Source organism: Hyaena hyaena, unplaced genomic scaffold (genome assembly GCF_003009895.1).
Source record: "Hyaena hyaena isolate Hyena2069 unplaced genomic scaffold, ASM300989v1 scaffold_89, whole genome shotgun sequence".
Classification (NCBI taxonomy): Eukaryota; Metazoa; Chordata; class Mammalia; order Carnivora; family Hyaenidae; genus Hyaena; species Hyaena hyaena.
This window is the reverse complement of record NW_024080719.1, coordinates 2964810-2982853: the sequence shown is the minus strand read 5'-3', so window position 1 is coordinate 2982853 and position 18044 is coordinate 2964810.

The window sequence follows — 18044 nt, the reverse complement described above, 5'->3', positions numbered from 1 at the left end:
CCTGGCTTATTTCATTTATTTGTTTGTATTACTGGTTCCCTCTCTCTAAAAACAGACAGTATCCTCAGGGAATAGAAGCTGTCCTGTTCCCTGACCTCCTAGGGGGGAGGCTGGAGGCTGGAACACATAAACTAAAACCTTATATTGAGTAGTCAAGATCCAGAACAAAGTCATCAGGCAGGGACAGTGTATCTCTGACACTTCCCACTTTTCTACAGTGACCACTTGTCAGCTTGCCCTTCCCTGGGCAGCTCCCTTCTAGGTCACTAACTCATCCTAGTCAAGCACATTCTAGATAAGGATAAGGTGTTAGCTGCCAATGTGATTAAAATGCTACCTCCTCTGAGCCATGCTCCCCCTCCCCCCTGCCCACAAGGGACTCAAATGATCAGGAAAGAAGGCTGGTGACCAGAGTGGCAGCTCTTGCTTCTGTGGGGTGAGCCTGCCCAGTCCCTGGGGTTGTGGAACCCAAGATGCCCATGGCGGCTCACTTCTGCCAAGACCCCTAGTTTTACAGACCTTCTGAAAGGAAGGAGTTATTTGCAAGAAACTCGTCAAGGACTCCCTGTTTAGTGGCAAATTCAAACTGCCCTCGGTGTTCTATGTTGATAGTACCTACGTTCCCAGAGTGGAGATGGAAGTAGAAAAGAACACTCAAAATAAGAAATCTTTAGAGAATGAGTAGATCGAGTCCAACTTCATGCAAACCACTCGTGGCCCAGAGGCAGAGACGAGAAAAGCTTTCTCTTCCTTGCCGTGCCAGGCGTCCTGGTTAGCTTTGGAAATACCTGCCCAACTTGTGTGGTTCCAGTGTGCTCAGATACACATCAAAGTGGTGATGGATGGTGCATTAGGCAGAGTTAAAACACACACAGTGACCCACATACACAACCTGTTCTTTTCCTGCAAGCGATTACAGTAGTAATGAGTACACTAAGCCATGGGTACATCCCAATAGGTTTCTAATAGCAATTCAGTTCAAAATAGATTGAGCACTGCATCACACAGTGCCATGTGATAGAAGCTGAGGTCTAAGGACAGCTAAGACTCGCCCTCTCATGGAGATATTTGGTCACATGGGCAAGAATGACAACCAGTACCACCAATGACGGCACAAAGTGGCTCATGCTGTGATAGAGGTGGGTACAGGCTGTGTAGGAACACAGAGGACAGTGATCACCCAATCAGGGCTTGAGGGGGTTGAGAGAGGTAGGCGAAGAAGACTTCCTGAAGGAGGTAATTCCTGGCAGGTTCTGAAAGAAAGTGGCGAGTTAAACGAAAGCCTCCTGTCTTTGGCAGAGACAGCTCTAAAATAAGAGCCAACCCAAATCAAGGTTAACATTGGGCAGTAGAGACTTGGCCTGCCTCTGGCTCTGGCTCAGCTCTATCAACTCCACTATGCTGATCCAAGAGTTTCTTTTGAGTCTCCCTCAAGCGAGTTCTATGAACCCTGAGTAGACAGGGAAGTGGAATCCCCTTTCTTAAGCTTTCTATTTATTCATTTCAGCGAAGCAGTTAATTAATTTTGGGAGGTTCCCAGAGTGATTCTAGCATTTCCATCCAAACTACAATTAATGAAAAGCTTTACTGAGGTTGTTCTCCAGAGCATTCAGATTTATTCTTTCTTGTTTTAACACTGAATAGGCTGCCTTTGAGGCCAGCAGCTTAGGGGGGCTGCTCAATTGTTTGCTGGCTTCCATTTTCTGCAGCTTAGCTGTAACTAAGGATTTTAAACACGAACTGGGCTTTAAACACCACTTCTGCCCAAGGGCCTGGTCCTAAAGGCTATTCTTGGCTCAAAGAAGCCTTGTCCGACCCCTGCTTCTATAGCCATTTCTTCCAACAGCCATGTCAACATTCATCTTGTTCGCCCACTCAATTCACACATGGAGAACATTACAACCCAACTGAGATATCTAAAATCGAGTTGATGATAAGAATCTTGGAAGAGGTTTACATAATAAAGCCTTGAGTGAACCCACCAAGGATCAATGTCAGGAAGGAGATTGTGAACCCAAGGGCATCTCAGTTCAAGAAAAGCATATGGAGGGCAATTACTTGTGGGCCCGAAGGATCCCTTTTGGCTGAGGGGACTCTGCAGGCATTAGACTACCCCAAACCACACCAGATATATTGAGGGATACAATAACTAGACACATGAAAGCTTAAGGAGTGTGACTAATAATAGCTTGAGGTTGAGCAGAGAATATCTTTAGACTGAGTATATCTGCTGAGGCATGTGGCATTACAGTATCAATTGCCCTCAGAGGTTCAAGTGGGTTCTGCAATTGCCTTCCTCATTAATCAATCAAGATACATATACCCTCTACCTCTCTCTTCCCTTCTCTCTTCTTCATCTCTTCCCTCTTCCTCCCCCCCCCCCCAATCTTGACTTCCCTCCATCAATTAACATAGTACTTCCTCTCTCCCCACTCTTACTCCTACTCATTATGGAAATGGGTCACACTTTACTAGGCACCTGCTTGGCTTAGATATGATTGAATATGCCTTTACTATACCAATCACATCCTTATCTATTTCACCAAGAAGACAAGACCCAGACTCAGAACCATAACATGAGTTAATAAGGCCAAATTCAAACTTAGAGCCTCAAAGAGATCTTAGAAAAGAGAGTTTGTGAAGGCCACACAGGCTGGAAGAACTTATCAGTATGACTTTTCTATAGAGGAAGCAAACACGATTTACATTACTAGAAGGGTAAGAGTCTCACTGGATAGAAAAGTGAATTATTGGCATTCGTTTGTCTCTCCTGTTCTGAAAAACAAATCTTCACACAACCCAGTGTTCCTTCCTATCACTATCAAACTTCCCAACCAGGTGGTATAGATGTCACTGTTCCCATTTTGCCACCACCTTTCTCTCTTCCTCCTGAAACCTAATGAAACAATACCCTTGGGAGTCACTCACTTTTAGAGCCTATGTTCATACCAAGTCCTCATTTTTTTTTTTCTGCCCTTGATAGTAACCAATGATCATCAACTCCTTTTTGAAGCTATTTCCCTTCTTGGCTTCTGTGTCAAAACCATTCTGTGGTTCTGCGGCTACCTCTATGGTGTTTCATCTACACACACACGTGCACACGCACACATGTGTGCACACACACACACACACACTTAGTCAATATGGCAAATTGGGCTGACAGAGAAATATTCACTGTCTCATTCTAAATATAGACAAATACTGAACTATTACAAGTTCAAATGCTTATCTAATAAATATCTAATACATCAAAGCTTTCAGAAACAAAATGAAGTATCAAATCCAAACACTGAGCAGGAGTTAAAACATAAGTAGCTATAGGGATTACAGGATTGAATTTAGGCCTTAACCACTAGAAGTTGAGTTTTTAACTCCTGCATGGGGAGGGTCTAAGCCATATGTCCAATGTGTGAGGGAAATTGGAACTGAGCTACCTGAATAAACTGAGGATTCAACAATGGCTGCCCATAGAAAACAGACTAGGAAAACTTCACCTACTGGGACAGTAGAAGGGAGTTTGTTAGCCATCTGGGCCCGTGGATAGAAAGGAAATCATTCATAAAATGTAGAACCCAGGCCAGTGCCAAGCAGGCTGTGATGTAGTCCAAACCAAGAGAGTAACATTAAAAATTACTCTTGAATCCATGAATCACATAGGATTCTAGGAGAGGACTAGACTACAATAGACTAGCTTCTCTAGACATTTCTGTTATTCAGGGCACGTAAGGCTCCTACAAAAACCCTATCCCTGAAGATTACTTAATAATCAATAGTTAGAAATCACACAAGGCAACAAACCACCATGGGGAGAACTAAGAATTATAAATAATAGAAACAAATCTGAAAAGGTCTTTGTTTTGTTTGTTTTTTTTTAATTTTTTTAAATGTTTCATTTATTTCTAGGAGAGAGAGAGAGACAGCATGAGCAGGGGAGGGTCAGAGAGAGAGGGAGACACAGACTCTGAAACAGGCTCCAGGCTCTGAGCTGGCAGTCAGCACAGAGCCCGACACGGGGCTCAAACCCATGAACCGCGAGATCATGACCTAAGTGAAAGTCGGACGCTTAACCAACTAAGCCACCCAGGCGCCCCCTGAAAAGGTCTTTAAAACAAATACGTCTAAAATTAAAAAAAAAAAAAAAAACAACATTGAATGTCATAAGTGTAAATATTAGTGGCTTATTTATAAAAAAAAACCTTTTTAATAAAATGTCATAACTGTATACATACGAACATCATTGAACAGGTGGAACCATAGGCTGGATATAGTCAAAGAGAGAATTAATCACTTTGAAGGTAAATCACCAGCAGATAGCACAAATACGGAGAAATGTAAATTCTGAAAGAAATTTAGAAACTAGAACCTATAACGAAAAGTTATGACATGTTACAAAAGGAGAGACTGGAAGAGAGATAATATTTAAATAACTGAGAATGTTCCAGAATTGAAGAATGACAGGTATTCTTAAATTGAAAGCATGTCTATATTATGAACTAGATACATTTGCTTTTAATCCCTCACTTAGAAACATAATATTTAAACTTTAGAACAAACAGGAAGAAAAGTTATAAAAACTATCAGAGTTAAGACAGAGTATTTTTTAAAAGACAATAAAAAAGACAGTGTCTTCTTTTAAAAAATATTTATTTTTGAGAGAGAGAGAGCACAAGTGGGGTAGGGACAGAGAGAGAGAGAAAGAGAGAGAGAGAGAGAGACAGAATCTGAAGCAGGCTCCAGGCTCTGAGCTGACAGCACACGGGGCTCAAACCCACAAACCATGAGATCATGACCTGAACAGAAATCAGACGCTTAACCACTTAACCAACTGAGCCATCCAGGTGCCCTGACAGTTGACTTTTTATCAGTGATAATAGATTTCACAAAATGTAAATTTTTTTCTTCAAAAAACAGGTGGAAAATACTTTTTCAATTAGAATTCTATACCAGTCAAAGTATCATTCAAGGCTGAGAAAAAATAAAGACATTTTCAGACTTTCAAAGATTTGAAGAATTAACTAGCTGCAAGCTATCAAAGAACCACTAAATGATGTACATCACCAAGAAAGAAATGAAAACCCAAAGAAGGTATGGGATGCAAAAGGTCATAATGAGGAAATAAATTGTTAATAAATTTGCTGGAAAACCTAAATAAGACTTTAAAATTTTAAAAGGAAACTTCCATTTGGAAGAAAGGATAATAAAGAAATTCGATCAATCCAAAAACAGGCAAGAAAGAAAAATTAAATAAAAAAAATGACAAATAAAACCATTAAGTAACATATAAAGAATAAGTCTAAATATAAGTATAAATATATTCATGATAATAACAACACTAAAGTTGCTAGTTAACACATAAAGAAGCTCAATGGAAACAAAGAAAAACAAAAGAAATCCATATTTGCAATAGCCACACCAAGATGAAAAATAATGGCCAGGTAAAATCTATAGCAGGAAACTACTAATGGAAAGAAAGATGATATAGCAATTTTAATGTTAGACAATACAGAATTGAGGGAAACAAATATTAGTACAATTAAAGAAGAACACTATATGTTGGGAAAGAAAAAAGAAAACAAGAAACACTCTACCAAGAAGACGTAGCAATCATAAACCTGTTTAGACCTAACATCATAACTTTGAAAATCTTCAAAGTAAAAATCAACCAATTGCCAGGAATAAAAGTCTTTCTCAAAAACTTCTAGTCTTAGTTAAAGGGCAGGATATCTCAAGTTAATCTCCAATGATTCCAATATTTATATATTGATCTCAACCTGGACATAGATATTAAATAAAATAATTAATATCTAGCAAGTGTGATACATGTTAACATCTTGGGAAACTGTGTGAAGGGAATAAGGGGATTCCTTGTACTATTTTTGCAACACTTTCATAGGTTTGAAATAAGTTGCAAAGTTAAAAAAATACTGATGCTTGTGCTACAACTGATTTCACTGAAATTCTACTTTAATAATTAGAGATGGGGTCCAGCAATAGCATTTATTTAAAGCTTCTAGGTGATTCTATATTTTTTAAAACCTCAATAAATCAAGCATACAGAGAAGAAATATGGACAGAGAAGATGTGACTAGCACAGTATTACCAAGCATAATCTAACAGAGTTATTGAGCAGACAGCTTGATTGGAAAAAAGGGCAAGACATTCAGGTAGTCACTTCCCAAAAGAAAGTAGTGGCCAATAAACATAGGAGAAAAGTCCAACCTTTTCAGTCATCAGCCAAATGCAAGTCAAAACCGAAACAAGAGGGGCGCCTGGATGGCTCAGTCAGTTTAGCATTCGAGTCTTGATCTTGGCTCAGGTCATGATCTCACTGTTAGTGACATCAAGCCCACATAGGGCTCTGCCCCAACAGGGTGGAGCTTGCTTGGGATTCTTTCTCTCCCTGTCTCTCTCTGCTCCTCCCTGCCTCTCTCTCTCTCAAAATAAATAAATAAGTAAAACAAACAAACAAACAAATAAATAAATAAATAAAACATAGCGAGAGGCCACCACACCCCTACCAGAATGGCTAAAATGGAAAAGATAATATGAAGTGTTAGGGAAGATGTGGAGCAACTGGAACTCCCAAGCACCATGGGGGGGGGGGGGGTGGAGCATGAATTGGCATACCTGCTTTGGAAAACCATTTGACTATATCTACCAAAGCTGCTTATATGCATGCCCTATGACCCAGAAATTCTACTCCTAGGCATATATCCAATAGAAAAGCATACATGTGTTTGCCAAAACACCTATACAACAGTTCTGGTAGTAGCACTATTTGTAGTAGTCAAAAATTTGGGAAAAAACCCTAAATCTTCAACCATAGAGTGGATTAAAAAACCATGTTAAGTTCATACAATGGAATACTATATACCAATAATAATTAATAAGCTACAACCACACCCAAAATAAATGAAACTCACAAATGTAACATTGAGTAAAGAATGCCAGACACAGAAGAATAAGTAGCTTATGATTCCATTTGTATAAAGTTCAGAACCCAGCAAAATCAATCAGTAGTGTCAGAAGGCAGGATAATGGTTATTTGGGGAAGGACAGTGGTTGGAAAGGGCAGGAGGGGGTTACTATGGTTCTAATGATGCTGGATACATGAGGAGGTGCTGGATACACAAGTGGTTTCATTCTGTGAAAATACATCAAACCATCCGCTTTGTGATGTATGTACTTCTCTCTAGATATTACAGTACAATAAAATGTTCACTTGAAAGACAAAGTACACATTAACTGTTCTTATTATTTGAAAAAGTGATTCAAGAGTATGCAACCTAAAAATCTAGGGAAAACATGTTATAGAGGTGGGTGAAGACATTAATTATTAAAATCACATGATTTTTCTGCTTAAAAATACATATAAAGAGAACTCTTGGGGTGCCTGGATGGCTTAGTCAGTTAAGGGTCTGACTTTGGCTTAGGTCATGATCTCACAGTTTGTGGGTTCAAGCCCTGTGTTGGACTCTGTGCTGACAGCTCAGAGCCTGAAGCCTGCTTCTGATTCTGTGTCTTCCTCTCTGCCCCTCCTCCACTTGCACTCTGTCTCTCTCTCTTTTTCTCTCTCTCTCTCTCAAAAATAAATAAACATTAAAAAAATTAAAGAGAGCTTTCATTCAAGAAATAGAAGCTATATATGGGGTGTCTGGATGGCTCAGTTGGTTAAGTGGCCGACTTCAGCTCAGGTCATGATCTCACAGTATGTGAATTTGAGCCCTACATCGGGCTCTGTGCTGACAGTGCACACTTGGGATTCTCTCTCTCTCTCCCTCTCTCTCTCTGCAACTTGTGCTCTCTCTTTCTCAAAATAAATAAACTTAAAAAAAAAGGATAGAATCCAAAAAAATCTGTTTAAAAAAATGAAATAGAAGCTATATATATTTTTTACTCATTAATGAAATATTTATAAAATTGACCAGAAGACAAGCCTCAACAAATTCCACAGAATAAATAAATATGGTTCTCTGACCATAACACAAGTAAATAATGTATGGTCATTGTGGAAAATTCAGAAAATATAGAAAATAAAGCATTAAAATTGAAATTGCCAATAGTCTCATAATCCAGACATTTCCATTCAATATTTTAGTGCATACACCTCTTATTTTAACTTAGGTATATCTTAACATGGTTGAAATCATTCTGTATATATTGTTAACTTCCTCTTCCTCTTTAAAATTATTGATGGCTGCTATGGATTACCATAAATGTTACCCAGAAGGAACAAGAAAGTGAGGTATCATTTTCCACCTTATAATGAGGAGTGAGGATTTCCTACCAGAAGATTAAATCTTTGAGCATATTCTGAACTGTGTTTATTGCTGTAAAGAGCAATCACAAGTATTATGGGTCACAATTTATATTCAGAGCGCCGTGACTGCCCTCAAGTAGCTTACCATCTAGTTAGGATACACAGCGTCAGTTTTCAGCCCTCCAACCTTCAACCATCCCCTCCCCCTCTCCATCATAGCTTATTGTACATCTGTTTGGTGAGTTTTTATTCTATCATTTGGATAAGGGATAATCCTCCTCTCACCTCGATCTCCTTACAAAAACCAAAGCATCCATATCCTCACACAATCTAAACTTGGGTCAGAGGATCCTCTTTCTGACACTCATTCTTTAGTAAGTAGCCAAAGGACAGAGGCCCAGTTGGTGACTATCCATCCCATGCAGCAATACCAGCGTGTAGACCAAGTGCCTGTGGAGAGACTGTTGCCAGGCTTCTCCTGACCCAGCTTTCCAAGACAGGTGGCTTCTGCCCATTTTGACACCCCTCCGTGGGGGCTCCCATTGCTCCTATGAGGGCCCCTAAATTCTTCTGGTAAAATATCTTTTTATTTAAGCTAGCTTGCAAAAACCACCCAGTCTGAAATGCTGCTGCAAGAAAATAACAAAATGAAGTAGGTCCTCAGGGATTAAAAGCTGGCACAAACAGTAAAAGTTGGATACTTAGCATGGAGAGATGTGGGGAGGCCCGATGACTCTATGGAAATTTGGAGCATAGCAGGCCTTGCCAACTGCTGGGGTAGCCAGACCCAAGCCACTGTGCAGCCTCTAGACTTCTTGGAGGTCTATTGTTAATACACTAGAAATGGAATTTGATTTTTAATATCTTTTGTATGATTACTGCTCCCCGATTTTTTAAAAGGAAAGAATTATGCCAAGTAAAAGATATATCTTATTATTATTTTTTCTACAGTGAAAATGATAAAACATTGAGAAGTATTGATAAAACATAAGAAAACCCACAAGACTAACAGTGGAGATGCGTATCAAGTCTCAGTATTATTAATATCAGTTTTATCCCTAAATAACCTATGACTTTAATGAAATGCCAATCAAATGCCAGGAGGGGGAGCACGAGAGAGAATTGGTAAGCTGATTCCAAAATTAATATGGCAATAGAAAAGACCTAGGATAGCCAGGATAATCTTGAAGAATAACATTGAAAGATTAACAGTAGCAGATATCAAGATTTATTATAAAGCTACAGCGTCAAGACACCATTGTATTGGCATGAAGATATTCAAATAGATCCACAGAACAAATGAGAGCCCAGAAACAGGCCTACACATGTTCCATTACTTTATAACAAAGGCACTTCTGGGGTGCCTGCATGGCTCAGTTAGGAAGCATCAGACTCTTGATTTTGACTCAGGTCATGATTTCACGATTGGTGAGTTTGAGCCCCTCATAGGGCTCAGTGCTGACAGCACAGAGCCTGCTTGAGGTTCTCTGTCTCCTCTCTGACTCTCCCCCACTTGCATTCTCTCTCTCTCTCAAAATAAATAAATAAACATTTAAAAATTAAAAAAAAATAAGGCTGATTCATTGGACCACATTAAAGATCATTGTCCTCATCAAAAAAATACCATTAAGAGAGCAAAGAAAGAGGTAAACCTCAGACTGAGAAATGTTCACAATACATATACCTGACATAGTAGTATCTAGAATATGTAGAGAGCTCCTATGAATTTAAAAAAAAAAAAAGATAATCGGGGCACCTGAGTGGCTCAGTCAGTTAAGTATCAGGCTTCAACTCAGGTCATGATTTCACAGTTTGTGTGCTGACATCGGGCTTTGTGCTGACAGCTCAGAGCCTGGAGCCTGCTTCAGGTTCTGTGTCTCCCTCTCTCTCTGCCCCTCCCCAATTTACATAGGCTCTCTTTCTCTCTCTCAAAAATAAATAAATAAATATTTAATTTAAAAAAGATTAAAAAATTCAATTTTTTAAATGAGCAAAGGACTTAAACAGGCATTTTGCAATAGAGGATATCCAAATGGCCAATAAGCGTATAAAAGTTACTTAACATCAGTGCTGCATCAGGAGATGCCAATTAAAATCACAATGAAATACTATGATACACCCACCAGTATGACTAAAACTCAAAGGCCAACAAGGCAAAGTATTGACAAGGATATTGAGCAACGAATACGCTCACACTTCACTGGTGGGAGTATAAATTAGTACAACCATTTTGGAAAACTATTTGGCAATCTTTACTATGGGCTAAACTATGATTACCCTAGGACCCAATAATCCTACTGCTAGGTATACAGTCAAAAGAAATGAGCTTGTCCACTAAGAGACTTGCTCAAGAATTTCCATAGCGGCTTCATTCAAAATAGCCAAAAACTGGAAACAACTCCGATGTCCATCAACAGTGGAATGGATAAACTACAGACTATTCATACAGCAATCGGAAGTAACTACTGCTACACACAGCATGAAACAATCTGACAGACGTGTGAGACAAGCAAAAAAAAGGCTGACCATTAAAGAGTGCCTATGGTGTGATTCCATTCATATGAATTTCAAGAACAGGCAAAACTAATGCATGGTGATAGGAGTCACTGAATTCATTTTGCCTGTGGTAACAGTTGGCATTAACAGGGAAGGGACACTTGGAAACATTAGAGAGCTTTTGGGATGTTGAAGGTATTTTATATCTTGAACTGGGGGATTCAACATGTATATACTCGTGTGTGCCCATGTGTGTGGGTCTATAAAATAAAATGTTCCTTTAAAAAAGTTTTTTTAGAAGAGCCTTGGTGGCTCAGTAGGTTAAGCCTCTGACCTCTGCTCAGTTCATGATCTCATGGTTTGTGGGTTCGAGCCCCGCGTCAGGCTCTGTGCTGACAGCTAGCTCAGAGCCTGGAGCCTGTTTCGGATTCTGTGTGTCCCTCTCTCTCTGACCCTCCCCTGCTCATGCTGTCTGTCTCTCAGAAATAAATAAAACGTTAAAAATTTTTTTTCAATTTTTTCAATTTTAAGTTTTTTAAATTTAAGAAATTTAAGTTAGGAATCTATTGTACCCCAGTTGATACACAGAAGGAGCGAGAAAGTCCACTCTATATCTGAATGGATGAGAAGACAAAAATGGAAAAATTTGCCGGGAAAAATGTAATGGACCCAAGAACTGCAAAAAGTTTACCTTTAACTTTAAATGTGCAACTTGCCACTGGCAAACTTACACACAAGCACAGCTCTGGAATTTGCAGAGAACTCTTCTCATCCACCACTGGTGGTTAGAAAACAGTTCAACAGTGAAACTCCAATGCAGTGGGAGCAAACTTAGTTTGCAAGGAAAATGAACCTCTGCAGAGGAAATTTGTAGGTTAGTAAGGAAATGGTTGGACTCCGGACTCCAAAAGAATATTTGAATGGGGACTGAGGCGGGCAGAGGGTAGTGAGGAGCAGAAAGCCTTCCAGGATCCTCCATCCTTTTTAAAGTGCCAGCTTCCCAACCCTCTGCTGCTGGAGCCATGCCTGTGCCTGGAGGCATCAATTGACGGGCATTCCAAGCAAGTCAGGTGGAAGAGCCCCTCTGTTCCTTACAGTGAAGATGCTTTGGAGTTACAGAAGTAAGAGAAACAAATGACAAGAAAATAAAGATCAAGGTGTTGAATTCTGTGAATCGGTGGGAGAAGCTGCTTACTACTCTCTGCAATAAGCATGTCAGCCAGGATGCCCAGGTCTGATTATGGAGTATGAACCAGTAAGGGTAAAGTCTCCAAGGGAGGAAAGAAGAAGAGGATCCAGTCTAGAGCCAAGACAGGGCTGGCCGCTGGCCACCAGTGGCTGAAGTTTTAAAATCATCCTGGTGAAGTGAGATTGGGAGTTATCATTACAATCATCACCACGATCATCGTCAGTAACTGTGCTGTGTTTTACACGCATTTCTCACTTAATCTGCAATAGTCCTATACATACGAAGTAGTACTATTATTACCCCTATTTTACATATCAGGAAACTGAGGCGTAGAAAAGTAAAGTAACAGGGCGCCTGGGTGGCTTAGTCGGTTAAGCGTCCGACTTTCGCTTAGGTCATGATCTCGCGGTTCGTGGGTTCGAGCCCCGCGTCGGGCTCTGTGCTGCCTGCCAGCTCAGAGCCTGGAGCCTGATTCGGAGTCTGTTTCTCCCTCTCTCTCTGACCCTCCTCTGCTCACGCTGTCTCTCTCTCTCTCCTAGAAATAAATAAAAAATATATATATATATATAAAGAAAAGTAAAGTAACTTGAGTGAGGTCAACACAGCTAGTCAACACCAGAACAACCTCCTAGTTACCCCTGACTCATCTGTGGCCACGCCCCACTTGCAGGAGCCGGTACAGGGGAGCGGTGTGAACACTGAGGCTGCTACCAGGCCAGGATCCTGGAACTGGGTCAGAAAGATAACAGGGTGAGGGCAAGAGCACGTCTGGTGCTTGAAGTATCTACAATCAGGGCTATGCAAGTGGCCAGTCAGTGGCAGTGCTGCCCAGAACTTCTTCATTGCTGTGTCCCCGGGATTGATGAAAGGATGAAAGGATGTGGAGGCTTGGCATTGTAGGGATGGTTTTTAAGTTGATCGCCTTTGCAGCGGGTATGTAGGGGGAGATGAGGGCAAAGCTATTAAGGGTGGGAAAGTGATCCTGCCAAGAGAAGAAAGGGCCTGGCAAATGCTACCTCAAGTTCGCTGGTTACATTTAAAACATCAAACAAACTTGATGAGATGTTTTAGGGCTTATGATAAAAGGGAGATAAGGCTCACACTCAAATATTGCAGTTCCAGAAGAAAATGCATTGTGAGGTGAGAGACAGAAAGGTTAGAGAGGAAGAGGGAGAATGAGACGTGTCCTCTGAATAAATGCACCAACCGCACATTAGCAGGCTCCCCAGATGTCTGCTGTTAGCCTGGGAAAGCAGGGAATCTGCCTTGTGATGTTCTGGAGCAGACCCCAAATCCTCCCTCCAAACTCTAGATATTGAACTTAGCCTAGGCAAGTGACATGGAGAAAACTGAAGTATGGAATCATGGTGGTTATCAAGTCACTCAAAACAGTTTTCCTGGATATTTACCAGTTGCCTGCTGTCAATCACTCAACATCTAAAGTGGAACTATCTTTGTCTTCCATGGAGGGAATGAAAAGGTAACGTTTAATTTTTTAAAATGTTTATTTATTTATTTTGAGAGAGACAGACAGACAGCATGAGCAATGTGGGGACAGAGAGAAGAGGAGAGAGAGAATCCCAAGCAGGCTCTGCGCCATCATCCCAGAGCCAGATGCTGGGCTTGAACTCACCAACCGTGAGATCATGACCTGAGTCACATCAAGAGTCAGACACTTAACCAACTGAGCCACCCAAGCACCCCAGAAACAGTTAATTTTTTAACATGTGTATCTTTTAGCAAAATTCATTCCAAACCTTGTGCTGAGGTGAAGTAGAAGGCATGACTGTTACTGGTATAATTTTTTAAAATTATATACAGTCCATTAATTATGATACTTCATGAATATCAAACTGCTCCCATCTGATGCTCTTCCTGTGTGATTAGAGACAGCCTGGACTGGGAGTGAGTGTACATTAAAGGCATCATATTCCTGCCTTTACCTCCCACCCCTTTTGCCCTGTCTAGAGCTCTCCCCTCCTCAAGGTCCAGTTCCACCCCCACCTCCCCAGTAGGGCTTCCTCAAGGACAGAAATTCAAGGTGACTGCGTCTGCAGTGAGGTCATAGATCTAGAAATGAAAAATGGGAGACAAGGTTGATCAGAAGCCACTTAATAGGTTTGGGAAAAGGCATACTGTTCTGTATGAATGTTACTTTGGTGAAGAAGAAGAAGAAGAAGAAGAAGAAGAAGAGGAAGAAGAAGAGGAAGAAGAAGAGGAAGAAGAAGAGGAAGAAGAAGAGGAAGAAGAAGAGGAAGAAGAAGAGGAAGAAGAAGAGGAAGAAGAAGAGGAAGAAGAAGAAGAAGAAGAAGAAGAAGAAGAAGAAGAAGAAGAAGAAGAAGAAGAAGAAGAAGAAGAAGAAGAAGAAGAAGAAGAAGAAGAAGAAGAAGGAAAGAAGAAGGAGAAGAAGGAGAAGGAGAAGGAGAAGAAGAAGGAGAAGAAGAAGGAGAAGAAGAAGGAGAAGAAGAAGGAGAAGAAGGAGAAGGAGAAGGAGAAGGAGAAGAAGAAGAAGGAGAAGGAGAAGACGTAGAAGAAGAAGGAGAAGACGTAGAAGAAGAAGGGGGGGGCGGTACCTGGGTGGCTCAGTCAGTTAAGCATCTGACTCTTGATTTTGGCTGAGATCATGATCTCACGGTTGGTGAGTTCAAGCTCTGAGTGAAGCTCTTTACTGACAGTGCAAAGCCTGCTCGAGTTTCTTTCTTTCCCTCTCTGCCCATCCCTGCTCACTTGCTCTCTCTCTCTCAAAATAAAAATAAACTTAAAAAAATAAATATATATAAAAAAAAGAATTGGCGCTGGGTGGCTCAGTTCGTTGAGTGTTTAACTCTTGGTTTTGACTCAGGTCATGATCTCACAGTTGGTGAGATGGATCCCTGAGTTGGGCTCTGTGCTGCACAGAGATTCTCTTCCTCTCTCTCTGCCCCTCCCCTGTTCATTCTCTCCCTCTCTCAGAATAAATAAATAAACTTAAAAAACAACTTACAAAAGCTAAAGGTAACTCAGTGCTCTAAACACATTAAAAAAAATAAATTAGGGGTGCCAAGGTGGCTTAGTTGGTTAAGTGTGGACTCTTGATTTCAGCTCAGGTCATGGTCTCACGGTTCCTGAGTTCACATGGGGCTCTGCAATGACCCTGTGGATCCTGCTTGGGATTCTCTCTCTCTCTGCCTCTCTCTCTGCCTCGCCTCTGCTCTTTCCCTACCTCTTAAAAATAAATAAATAAACTTTTTAAAAATGTTTAAAAATAAAATAAAATAATCCTCTTTAACTGATTGCTTGGTATTGTTGTGATTTGTAAATATAAAGGCAAACACAGGCACTGTAATCTCATAACATTTTGTTCTAAACCATCAGATGGTCTAGAACTGTCAAAGTCCTCCTAAAATTGACAGATCCCTAAAAATGTATTTGCAGACTTCTCGGGGTCTATAGCTCACAACTGAAAACCACTGCTCTGGATCACATTTTAAAAATCCCACTGGGATTAGGATTGTGGAGAACCCAACAATGTTGGGTGCCATTAGGTTTACATAGAAGACGATAGGACTGGTGGCCCAGCAGTGCGAGGTCTCCTTATCCCCCTGTAACTGCACCATTGAGCCTTGTGGCACGGTCTTCCCGTGATGACACCTCCATGCACAGACAGTTTCTCTGTGCTTTCTCCTTTCTGCAGTTTTCACGGGGCTCAGACTAGAACAAAAGTTCCCATCTAATTCCACAGAAGGAATCAAAACAAGCCAAGGCCACATCATTATGTGGGCCTGTTAGAGGTAACTTGTTGTCACCTTCAAGCCTGAGAGTCTTCTTGTGGTAATGAAAGTATCTCCTCCAAAGTATTCCATTTCTCGACAATCCCATGGCTTCCCATTGCATTAGCATCAATACAACCTTCTTCATTCTTCTGTGCCCTTGTGTGCTTGTGCAGGAGTGTGTGCATGAACACATACACTCTCACACAGACTAAGTCAGACTTATTAAGACAAGACACACTTTTTGAGATCTTTTTTCTATGGCTTAGGTGATTGACGTACTTGAGAGACATTACAGAAAAACCAGACAATGTTTTGGGTACAGTGAACTAAGTCTCTGACCTTCTGTGATGTAATGAGAAAGACTTTGGCAGGCTTTCCATAAAAGTTGTTCTAGGCAATTGGTATACTTAATGACAAACGGCAGGCAAACTCCTTGGGACGTCTTGGATCTCCAAAATAAACATCCAAATGCACCACGATGGTGGGTGTAGGGAGTTGTGTCTGGGGTAACAATCTCAGAGCCAAAGAGATGAGAATATGACAAGAAAACCAGCTCCTGAGCATCTGACTGGCTCAGTCAGTAGAGCATGTGACTCTTGATCCCAGGGTTATAAGTTCTCAAACCCCACGCTGGGTGTAGAGATAACCTAAAAATAAAAATTTAAAAAATACACAACTTTTGACAGGAAGAGAGCAGTTCCATACAGGTGTCTTGATATAATGTTCCAGACCTAACTTAAGGAAAGAAAGAACCAGATGCATCTCTGTCTCACAAAATCAGGAAGTGAGAATCTTTGGCTCAAGCTAAAAAGGTGGCAGCACAGAAGCCACGGAAAGGAAATGACCATATGGGAAATGGTCTGGCTGTTCTGCAACCGTCCCAGAGAAAGCCTGTTGGGCATTATGTTTCCATCATTTTTTTTAATGTTTATTTATTGTTGAGAGTGAGCATGAGCAGAGGAAGAGCAGAAAGAGAGGGTGATCTAGCAGTGAGCCAGACTCAGGGCTTGAACCCATGAACCATTTAAGATCATCACCTGAGCCAATGTTGGGCACTCAACCGACCGAGCCATCCAAGCAGCCTGCCATCATTACCTTAAATCGTGGTGATGGGAGGTAGAGAAAAATTTCACAGTTTGGGAAGTGGTTATCGGAATAGAGAATCTGGGCTCAAAAAGAAGAAAATCAATATTGCTACTGTTTATATGCCCCAAATTGAATGTAAATTAGGTGACCAAATGCTCATTAATACCCTTAGGCTGTATTGTTGTCATTTTTGAAATCCATCCTCAGTCTGCAGTAAGCGCCTTTGGAGAGACCGTTAATTCAAGTACGACAGGTTGTAGAATTAATGCTCACATGATAGTTAATATTTTCAGTACTGATTTTTCTCATCACAAAACTAATACACACAAAACATGGGTAGTAAGAACAATTAAAATCTCATTGCCAGTTCCTTTGCTTTCTCTGCTCTGTCTCCCTGGCTGACCTGCCCTTGCCCTGGAGAATTGCACCCGTATCTCCAGGGTCTTTAGGGCCCGCTGTGCCCATCCCAGGGCTCCAAACCAAGGGGTCTGGTGGACTTTGCTGGCTCGAGAGAGCCTTTGTCTCCGTCATCAAAGCTGAGTCAGAGCCCTGCCCAGGCCTGCCCCTCCCCACAGCAGTCTGGGCCCCCAGATTGCGTGGATGACTGTGGTTCCTCTGGGCTGCATAAAGAAAGACTTCATTGTAGAAGGCATTTTGATCCCAAATTCAAATTGGGCAACTCCCTCTTCTTGCCTCACTCCCTTGCATTCTTCTGTCTCTCCCTCATTCATGGTTTTAATCATGCTCACTTGCTCCTTGGGAACGAAAGGGCTGTCGTTCTCCAAACCCTCCCCGATATTCCTCCAGAGAAGAAGTTACCAGGAGTTGCGTGGCATAGAACACAGCAGTGAAATCAGAAATAGCAGAGTTTAAATTCCGACTCCACTGTGTAAACTTGGGCAAATCCCTTAACCTCTCTGAGCCTCTGTTTACTTACCACTGACCCAGGGCTAACCACTGTGAGCTAATGTGTGTTCAGAGCTTAGCACCTTGTCTGGTATATAATAGGCTTTAATAAATGGTGGTTATTAAAGCAAAATAGAAAACAATGGATGGCCTCTTGGTATCCCTGAAAGTTCAGCTTTCACCTTGGGCTGTGCTGCTCAGCCTCGGCTGCACACTGGAATCATCTGGAAAGCACTGATGAATCCTGATGCCCAGGATTCACATTACATCATTACATCGGAATCTCTGGGGGTGGGTCCAGGTATTGGGCTTTTTTCCAACTGCTCAGGTCATTGCACGGGGCAGGAAAAGCGAA